This window comes from Salmo salar, chromosome 10 (assembly GCF_965601325.2).
Source record: "Salmo salar chromosome 10, fSalSal1, whole genome shotgun sequence".
Classification (NCBI taxonomy): domain Eukaryota; kingdom Metazoa; phylum Chordata; class Actinopteri; order Salmoniformes; family Salmonidae; genus Salmo; species Salmo salar.
Window position 1 is genome coordinate 9,464,476 of NC_138300.1, and position 11,015 is coordinate 9,475,490.

Genomic DNA, 11,015 nt, shown 5'->3' on the forward strand with positions numbered 1-11,015 from the left:
CATTTACGTATGTCCCCATTACCAGTAAAACATAGTCAAAACCTATTCCTTTCACTTACTTGCTGTGCTGTTCCGTTGTTCAGTCATTTCATTCTAGACCAGGATTTCTATGGAACGCTGTTTGGGTCTTTGCGTGTTCAGGATCTGAATATGACTGCACTTCACATAATAATTTAACACGATCATTATTTTTTTAATGTTGTTATTACACTATCACTCGTATTTCATATGTCAGAACGATTCATCGATACGTATGCTATGATGCTGGTAAAGTTGTTTCGCGCACCTACAGTGCTGGTCATAAAAAAGAGCTAGCCAGCATCATGGATGCAAACAATGGTCTTCCCCAAAAACATAGCAAAACGACAATCTGTTCCAGTAGCTATAGTTGGCTAGCTAACTATATAGTTTGGTGCCATCATCTAAAATAACCCTAATTTATAAGGCAATTCTTATTTGATTAATGGTGGTCGGTCCCATCTATGTGAAACTAGCCACAATAAGGATTAGCCACAATAGTGGACTTTGCAGTTAGCCTTCAAAATTAAAGAATGTAATTGACAGTGATGCTAATGAATACAAACAGTATAATTATGCCAGAATTGAATAGATCATGCTATCAGTCTACTCAGTGACACCCAGAGAACATTAGCGTCTTAGCTCTTATTGCGAGACTCTGAAACAACTGCTCATCGGCGCTCATCAGCCATAAAAATTACACAAGTTGGAAATCACAAATACAACAATGAGTGGTTTGGAAGGAAGTGAGCACAGCACGAACAAGGTGAGTCCAAAAATGTACTGTATGCTACTGCATAAATAGTGTAAAATGCCAGGGAGAGATGTATACTGCAGCTAAGAAAGTCATACTAAGTGTATGTTGTGTAGTAAGCTGATAGTAGCCCATGTGCCTCACACAAATAACTTTCCCCCTCTTTAGCCTACTGTTCTGACTTGGTGGTGCACATGTAGCCTATAGCCTGTTTTAGAGAAATGTAATCATCAAATATTGTAAGAGCTTTCATTGTTTGCTTATATGGCCTCGTTATTTATCCTACGGTTCTGACTTGGTGTACAGGGAGAATACTGTAAGAACGGCCCATGTTCTGAATTTCAAAAGTGCAGAACAAATAGTTATATTGACAATGTCTGTCCTAGCTCGCTCATTAATGTCTTAATCAAAAGTATGTATTGCCCCTTATCTGCTCGTCTTTCCCTTATGCCATAGTTTGTACATCTCAGTGGAAACCACATTTGCTTAAACAAGTCAGACATATCAGCTATGTTTTTCTAAAAAGGCAGTCAATGAGGCTGCATTTACTGTTTCGCTGCCAGACATGGCTCCGCTGATAGCCAGGTATAGCAGTGGTAAGGTGTTGAGACTGCAGTTGGGACTCTGCTGTTGGGGCAGCTTTATGTGGACCCTAACAGTTTGTGGGCACTGTTTGTTACCATTATAGTGCAAGTTTTACATGCTAAAATCGCCACTGGGGCAGGGAAGGGGTAGAGAGCAAATTGAGACTGCTCAGTCGGTAACATGTTACTCTTCATAGGCTCACACCACATCTCTGACAGAAACTAGTGATCAGGACCCGAGCCAATGTGTACACAGGTGATTCGGAGGCGCCTCCCATGAACGCCTGAGATTCCTCAAACTGTCAATCTCAGAACAGGGAGTCGTTGTGTGAAGGGGGAGGAGTTTAGGGTTCTCCTGACTCAACTGCCACGTTGTTCCGAGAACAAAGAAGCGTCCGGAAGTGATTCATCAAAACAATTACTCATCTGACTGTCATATTTGCTCATCTGTGTATGCAGAAGGTAATCCCCTTAGGGAGCTTGAAAACATTACTCGTGTTTATCTTTAAAATGACTTAAACCATCTGAAAAACATGAGTAATATCTATTCTAGACACAACAAGTTATTTATAACAATATACTTTTTCTTGTAGAAATATTTTTATTAGCATTTGGTTGAGATGTGCAGTACCATTCATTCCAGTAGGTAGACTACAGTGTGTTGTTTAAAAAAAATTGCTGTCTCATAATTTCATTTCCAGTTAATGTTTTTTAAAAGGATTTTCTCAGCAGCAGGAACAGTGCACTCCCTTATCTTCTACAACTGATCTCGCTACCACAGCTTGAATTTGATTTTATTGTCATTTCCTCGTATTCCAACTTCGACATGAATCGATGCGACAGCACAGAGGCCAATTCTTCAGTAGTCACCTTTTAGAACTCTTATACATCCAAGTTGGGGACTACTCATTTCTATGTGCATGTTTAAAAAGTTTATAATTTAGTTGGTAACATTTATCAATGTTCTTTTTGTTTGTAATATATCTTTCTTTCAAACTTGAGGGTCCCAATTCTTCTACTAAACAGGACTTAACATGACTGTATGTCCAGTGAATGAGCCAATCATCACCATCATATTTACAAACGATATTGCCAGTAAATGTTCAGAGATGAGAATAAACAACCCAACATAGACTTTCTATAGTGTTTGCAACACCAGAGCCCTATACTACATGCAGGGTTTGAGGAGTTAGTTAAGTAACTTTGGCCAACTTAACTCAGGATAACCGGTACCAAGAAAGTAGCTCACCTTTGAGCCAGGTAAATTTTTATGGCAATGAATACTTCAGAACTAACCTGCTCCCACGCAGGCTAATGCAACGTTAACACCATTTATCCTGAATGAAGTGTCTGAGCCGCCGAGTTGAGGACCAGTGAATGAAATCAGATTCCCTCCCTCTTGCAAAGATTGCATCATCATGCCCTTCATTTGAGGAGAAGACTGATTAAATATTTTATTAATTCATGTTTTATATATACATACACACACACACACACACACACACACACACACACACACACACACACACACACACACACACACATATTCATCAAAATATCTATCACATTACACATTTAGCAATAACAGAATGCATTTGAAACTTCATGCACAGTAAAACTTGCATGACTTAATACAATTATTTTATCGATAGAAGTGGGGAAAAAGGTGCTTGTGCATTGATAAGCACAGCAAAGATGGCATTAACGAAAAGTAATAAATTAAAGACGGCACATCAACAAGCCTATTTCACACCATAGCCTGCTAAATTTCCCATTTTCTTTTCTTTCATTTTGATTTCAGCACAAATGAAAATGTGGCACTGACTCGCCCATTGATTGATGTTTTAGCATTGTCTCAATGAAGAGTTTGGTGTTCGACTTGCCACAAGCGACATGCACGCGCAGTTACAAGCCTGCTAGAGTTAGTGGCAGGCAGATGAGCAATATCCACCATCATAGTACGGATGAAGCCTGAGCTGGAATGTGAAGTTAACTGAAGCTGGCTAGCTTTAGAAAATCCTGAATAGATCTAGCTTCAAATTGTAGTATACCCCTCAAATCTCAAAAAGTTAATAGATATGTAAATTCCCTAGCCGAGATGCCCTGATTGCATGGGCACATTGTGCTGACATGCTACAAACCCATACGGCCCAGACAAAGACAAAGGAGGCGGCATGGGTTTCCGGGGGGGGGGGGGGCAAATGACAAACGCAGCTTAAACGCGGCCAGATGTAATCTTCGAGAACAAATGTATTTGGAGGGGGACTTATTCAGAACGCATTAGAGAGGTGACTGGGGCAAGCACCGAGGGAGTCCCCCCCCCCCACGCGCCCCGTTCCACCCTCTCAACACTCCTAATCAGCCCACACAACCCTTCAGAGATCCCTCCTTCCCTAGCCAACTCGACACATCCAGGGGCGTTTAAGAGGGGGCCACTAACCAAATGAATGGCCTCCTGGGAGCTGTAGTTTAATTGTCCATCCTCTCCTCTAAATTGAACAAGCAGCCGTACTCACACAAGAGGCCGTGCTGATCTCTTCACCGTAATGGACGGGCACGTTCCATTATACTGCGTCACCAAGTACCATAAAGCAGTGTGGAATGGCCGAAACAGCTGCATTGTCCCATTATATGATTTGCAATTAAGAGAGTTAGACAGCTAAGGCGAGATGCCGAGACAAACGTTTCTAATCACGAATCTGGCGAAGTCCCACTGAGAATCCCGACTTCATTACACGTAATGGCTCTTCTCAATGCTTGATAGAAGACGCAACTGTTTTATTACACTGCCACTGTATCACATGCAAACAGTGAGGGTTTGAGGAAGGGAGGGGTGAAGTGAAAAAGTGTTAGATTTCAGGTGATAAAATTATGTCTAAGCGGAATGTGGAATGTGTTCCCCCGTGGGTGTGATGTAGAATGTATTACCCATTTTGGGCCGTAAATAAGCGTGTGTGGAGCTCACCTGGACATCTCTTTCTTGAATTTTCTCATGTCTTCACCAATTCATACTTTTCCCAACTTCCTCTTCTCCTCTCCACCTTTCCTTTCTTCTGTAGTGTGGCAGTGTTTCCTTCACAAACTCTGCTGTCTCTTTTGACAAGGTGTGAAAAGTTGAACATGGGTCTATAGTAGGTATTGCCCAGCACTACAGGAAATGTGACACAATCATCTCTCTTTTCGCTGCAGGAGGTCAAGTCATCTGTCAATGACTGTTTGAGAGGCCAAACGGAGAACAAATCCATGGTTTCTTTTCTATCTTTCAAGGTTGAATTTGAACAACACTCAACTACAGTAACAGCCACAGAACTTTAATCTTTGCCACGGTGATACACGCTGCATTTGGAGAAAAGTAACTTTAGTAGTTGGGGTTATAGACCGGAAACGTCTGTAGAAATTAGACTTGTTTGAAAAGAGAGGAAGTTGAGTGGCCATGATCAGCATTTACCTGGAAAGCGTCCAGTTAAGAATTAACCGGCATTTAAATCATGTACCTCGGTAGCTGTTCTGCTTTGATAGAGCCACCCAACAGGACAAATACCACTTTCATATAAAATTGTGCAAATCATTTTCTTACATCTCAGATGGTGGTGGCATTGTTGCATTTTCTTACCCCCCTCTCCTCACAGCACAGGGAGCTAATCTGGGACAAACACTCATGCCAACTGAAATGTTGTCAAGTTCAAAACAGGGTGATTTTATTTAGCACGTAAAAGAGGAGAGCGAGGGAACAGGGCCCTCATTTCCCCAGAGGACACAGGGAAAGGGAGGGTGGGATATCGAACCCCACGCATCCTCTCGATGCACACAGTGGGGCTTTTTTCTGTAGGCCTACCACCATTGATTACCCCACCTTCACCCCCCGATCCTTCCATCTACCCCTCCATCCATCCGCCTGTACCAAGACTCTTTTAGGTCTGCCACGTCTAAAACTGAGCACAGTGGGGCCCCCGAACCCAAACACGTTTTGGGTTGCCCATCTCGCAGATCCAATCTTCTAATACTGCCGGTCGGAAGGATATCCGTCTGATAGTGCTGCTCGAGGCCACGGAGGACCTTTCTGCAATGCCCCGGCTGCGTTATCTGATTCCAGCAGACGGGGAACAATACTGGCCATGCCAATAGCCCGCCCTCTTTGATTCTTAAAGCACATCCCTCTGCTCTGCGCTCCCCTTATTGATCGCCGGCAGGCTTCACTTTGTCTATCCTCGCACCAGGAACACCGGGAATGATCTATTTGTAACATGAGCTCCAAGATGAGGGGCGACACATAAGTGGACTGGACACTAATTCTTATTTTTCTCTCTCCGTGGTGAATTTCTTTGATGCATTGGTTCTGTTGAGTTTCAGATAGCCCAAGGGTAAGCAGACCCCTCCTTTTGGAAAGGTTTTGGCGTAATCCACACTTAAGTGGTGCCTTCACAAAGAACAATGGCACATGCCACTGACTGGCAATTTAAATCCCAGCAACGATGGGTTTGATGGTTCAAAATGACCTACGGTAGATCTACGCCTCTGCACATATCTATGACCGCTAGCGAATGACAACTGCCAGACGGTTGATTTCAAAAGTTCATATATCGAAACATTTCACCTTAACGAAGCCAAAAGTCTGATTGATCTACAAGATCAACTCCCTCCCTGTTCAGTCCATCAGGGCTTTAGTGTTCTATGATAAAGCACATTAATAGCATCAGGAAGCCTTCACTATGGCCCAGGGCTGATTTGCTCTGGCATTATCAAACAGTGTAATAATTATACATGACAAGCCTTTGATTTTATGCTCGTGATTATTACACCATGTCATACCATCTGAGTTTTGCTTCCCCCTCTCTGCTTTGAATCTTTACCCCGAGACAAAACAATGGCACAAAAGGGAGAAAAGCAATGTGAAAAGGATCCGTGTTTTCACACAGCGTTTTCCCCAGGTTCTCCAGTGTGTGTGAAGAATAAATGGTGTGTGTGAGCTCCGGCGGAGAGGGCTTGCACCTGGAGCAGGGAGGAGCATGCAAGAGGTCAGGGGGCTAAAAAGGACTTGCTCACTCTCCTGAGAAGGCCAGAAAACCCCTGCGGCGGGGTTTTCTGGCCCATGTTGTGCCCATTGCACAACATAGGCATTTTTTTCTCTCTTGATCCCCCTCTCCTTGTTCTTTTCTCCTTTGGAGAAGCGCAGTAATCCATAACACACTCAACAACCGGCAGCTCAATTATCCTCCCCTTCGCCCATTTTCTCCCCTCGGATGGAAATTCTAAAACAATTAACCTCTTCATGGCCGCAGAGTTTTCCCAGGAAATAACACATTGGTAACTGAATGAATCCTACATTTACATTCTTGACCGTGACTTCAGTCCACTTAAATCTTGCTACAAAAATCCTAAATTGTTGCTCTGTGATTGTCCAATGACATTAGCAGCATGTGTTTTATATTATCGTGTAATAAGATAGCAATTTATTTCAGTACAGATTTATGAACTATTGATAGAGTTAAAAAACTTTTCATATCATTCCCAAATAACTATAGGCAAAAATATCCCTAATGCAATTTTGTGTTAAGACGAATGCTAAATGAAAAGGTGAGGCAAAAAAATCCAGTGTGCAACATACATTTGCAAAAGAAACAAAAAAAAAAGCACTACTCATTGCCATTTTGCTAAATTCAAACAAGGTAATTCAAATAAACTGAACATCTAATACAGCAAATCAATGTATTTTCCTCAACAGTGAGCGCAAACAGAACGATAGCTCAATGGCTTACCTACCACACATGGTACATTGCCTACTGGTTGCACCAAAACTATCTAGTCTGTGAGTATAACATGACTATAAGCCATGTAGCATCCCCCCTCTTTAGCCTTCAATAAACGCTTTTCTCTCTCCTTCGTTTTAGAGGGCCTCCTATTCATCTCCAGGTAGAATGCTTCAAAGTGCAGGAGGGAAAAAACAGCTTGTGGCTTCCATTCACTATTTTATGGCCCCCTTCAAAGGATCATTACATCTCAAATTGCACCCTATTTCCTATATAGTGCACTGCTTTTGACCAGGGCCCATAGGAATCTGGTCAAAAGTAGTGCTCTATATGGGGGCTAGGGTGTCATTTGGGAAGCATCCAAGGAGAGATCTAGGTGTGTTCTTAAATGTCATGCTACTCAAAGTAGGCTCTGAAAAAACGAACAAGTTGTTTTCATCTAGAGCTGCCTTCACATTTTACATGCATTAGACATGTTCATTACTTTGACAATTTGATGAACACATATCAACATAATTCACATAAATTATACATACTCTTATACATCAGCTAAATGTTTGAATATGGAACTTGATTGTATTATGAATAAATCATAAAAAGTGTCAATTTGATCAATGTAAGGGGCTCCCGAGTGGCGCAGCAGTCTAAGGCACTGCATCTCAGTGCTAGAGGCGTCATTACAGACCCTGGTTCGACTCCAGGCTGTATCACAACCGGCTGTGATTGGGAGTCCCATAGGACGGCGTACAATTGGCCCAGTGTCGTCCATGTAAGGGTTTGGCCGGGGTAGGCCGTCATTGTAAATAATAATGTGTTCTTAACTGCCTTTCCTAGTTAAATAAAGGTTAAATAAAAAAAATTCAAAGATTGTTCCTTATAAAATGAGGTATGTGAGGTACAATCTGCAAACAGCTCAATAAAGGCATTGAGGCGACCCACGAAGAAAGACTTGACCACGAGAGGAAAAAATATTTTATATTATAGATAAAGGTTTGTTATTATCAGATTAAACCAGGATGAATTGAATTTGTAAGAAATGTCTGTATTTGAGGCTAGCTCCACAAAAGCTGCTTTCACCCAAAGACAATCTTTATTATTGAAGCATTTTCATTAAATCGCTAGTCCTAATGAGACCTAGGTAAGTCAGCTTTTTGTTCATGTCTCCCATTAGGAACCTGCATGTAGAAAATCTTCAAAGGCCTGAACATTACCACCAATGTGGTGCTGAAACAGGGGCAGGTTCCAATTAAAACAACATGATCAATTCACTGAGGCAACCGCATGAGGCGGAAAGGTAAATAATGCCAGACTTTTGTACTGTAGAATGAATAAAAGCGAATATACAGGCTAATAATCCAAGTCAACAAAAAACTTCTGGCTTTCAAAATGAGCCATACTGTGTGTGAATAAGCCCTCGCGCTGTTTGGACGAAAACACTAGGTGCTATTTAACAATTTTTCAGAGCCTTGCTAAAATAGCATGGCAGAAAACACACACACACATATAAACCCGCACGCACTCGACAGGAACAGTGTTGTCTTTCATGTTTCCTTCCTCGGGTGTGTGTGTGTGTGTGTGTGTGTGTGTGTGTGTGTGTGTGTGTGTGTGTGTGCGTGTGTGTGTGTGTGTGTGTGTGTGTGTGTGTGTGTGTGTGTGCGTGTGTGCGTGTGTGCGCGTGTGCCAGACTCCATATCTATACATAGCGGCAGCGGAACTGGCCCCATGCAAACATAGCATGCTGGCTCCTTGATTGTGGATGGAGGAAGGAGAGGCAGGCAGGCAGGTAGAAGCAGGGGGGAGAATAAAATAAAACAACTGGCTGTGCTCCAAACTGACTGGAACTCTGTTGATCATTATGTCTAGCCTTCAGGTGTCTAGGGCGGCAGCCAGCGCCAGTTGGGGGAGGTTTAGATAACAGAGGAGCCAGACAAAGAAAAAAAGAGCATACCACCAGAATCAAACAGGGAGAAAAAAAATGGGGGTAATAAAAAAAAATAAAGACTTTCTGTGTTGGGTTGTTTTTGCTCTCCCCCCACTTTCTTTTTTTTTCCAGAGAATGGGACAGAAAGATTTTATAGGTCCTAATTAAAACCATGTGAAGCCTTTCAAATCAGCCGGGCCAGTTATTTTCTGATTGCGCTTAAAATCAAGAAAAGCAGCCCTTTCAATGTGACGCAAAATATTATTGTGGTAATCAATATAGGGTGAAAAGAATGACATGACCTCATACAGTGTCTGTCAAATTAATTGGAAGGTGATCCGTCTCAAGCAAAGGCATGTTTGGTAGTGAGAGAGACTTTCTTGTAAGATAGCCTACTGCTGACTTCAGTCTTATTTTCTTATAATTGAGACACGTGACATATTAGTCTACTGTGTCAAAACATTTTGCATGGAAATGAAATAAATGAGATGGGAGGATGGATGATCCACCCCCCCCATCCATGTTGCTTAGCTTTGCACCTCAAGTGCTCCAGCCCTCTTGTTGGGTTAACAGCCCTCACTCAGCCGTGTCTGCACACACTTAGGGTCAGCGAGTTTGCAGTGCCTTTATTTAGGCTGTATGTCATGCCCTGCACATCACATATGCTATCCAATCAAAAACAGAATATTGGCTACCTTTTACCAACAGTTGATAACAAATCCAAGGGGAGGTAGACCTACACCTATATGCGTGAAACTCACAAGTACAAGCCTCAATAATACAATTTGATAAAGACATTTGAACTCACAGCGTGCAAATACAGGACGTGTGATGCAAGGTGTGGAGAAAAAAAATGAACCACCATTGATAAACGCGCATCTGATAAAAAAAATCCATCTGAATTAAGTAACAACAATATTGACGGTTCATTTTAGTATTTTAACATGATGCATAGTCACCTACCGTTCAGGGATTTCCGCGGTCAACAGTCAGAGAAAGTCCATTCGAAAATACATGAGAATATATGTGGCCAGGAACCTGAAAAACTTCATTTTACAAATTGTCTGAATTTCTAGTAATTTGTTGGCTGTTGTTGACGTCCTACCCCGCCGGTTTCAGATCTTCAGTGATGCCACAATCCCGCGATTGTACACTGTGTGGGAAGGCATGAGAGAAAGCCATCATGTGAGCTATGAGGACTCGCGCCATTGGCTAGGCAAGCATAAATTGATAAGGCTGGTCTTTGTTCCATTGGACTAGCACGAGAACTGAGAGGCACCTCCTGCGCGAGGTTGGTCTGTGTGCAAGAATGTGTGTGCATTGTGCAGTGGGTATCTGCTATCTGGTATCCTTAGGACATACATACCCCTATTGACATTTAAATGGTTTAAAGGTAAGAGTTACGGTTAGTGTAAGGGTAGGAGTTAAGGCAAGGGTTTAGGGTAGAGACGTCCCAATGATTCCGAATAGCACTTAATGTGTGCAGTGTTCACAATTTCCAGCAGAGGAAAAGTAACACATTGCTGAAATAATGGAATGACAAATAATAGTCTAATATTATGCTACTACTAATTTTGAGAAACAAGTCATCTCAGAGAAAGACAAAAGCACGATAGATGAAATAGGCCAACACAAATGTACACAGCAAATTGGCCAGTGTTACCTAGTAGAGATTTTTCAGTATAACAATTCTAGTGTTGATTCAGGAGATAAATTAACTATGTAAAGGCACTTACAGACAGGCCACGATAAGCTGCAAAGGTCTCAGACTTCAATGGGAGTAGGGCGGCAGGCAGCAAAATGCAAACAGTTTTGCAAGCCCCGCAGTTCTGGGTGTTCGCTCCTATGAGCAGCTTCAGCACCCAAAGCAGCAAAAGATGAAATTAGCTGACAATAACCAGGACCGGTGGTCTCTACACATGGTAAACAGATTTTCTTGCTGTTCAATTGTTGTTTACCGCAGCCCGTGTGTGAGCGCTTTAAGAGTGATA

At 42.2% G+C, this 11,015-nt stretch overlaps 1 long non-coding RNA gene across 3 annotated transcripts in view; it reads right to left on the reverse strand.

The window, feature by feature from the left end:
* LOC106613479 (uncharacterized) overlaps positions 1-10,214 on the reverse strand; it is a 57,353-nt gene extending 47,139 nt beyond the window's left edge. The window contains exon 1 of one of the 3 annotated variants that reach the window (XR_001330488.3): positions 9,988-10,214. This is a non-coding gene — a long non-coding RNA (uncharacterized LOC106613479). The remainder of the gene's footprint in view (positions 1-9,987) is intronic. The other 2 variants (XR_001330487.3, XR_001330484.3) reach the window with 2 other exon arrangements.
* Positions 10,215-11,015: the final 801 nt, after the last annotated feature.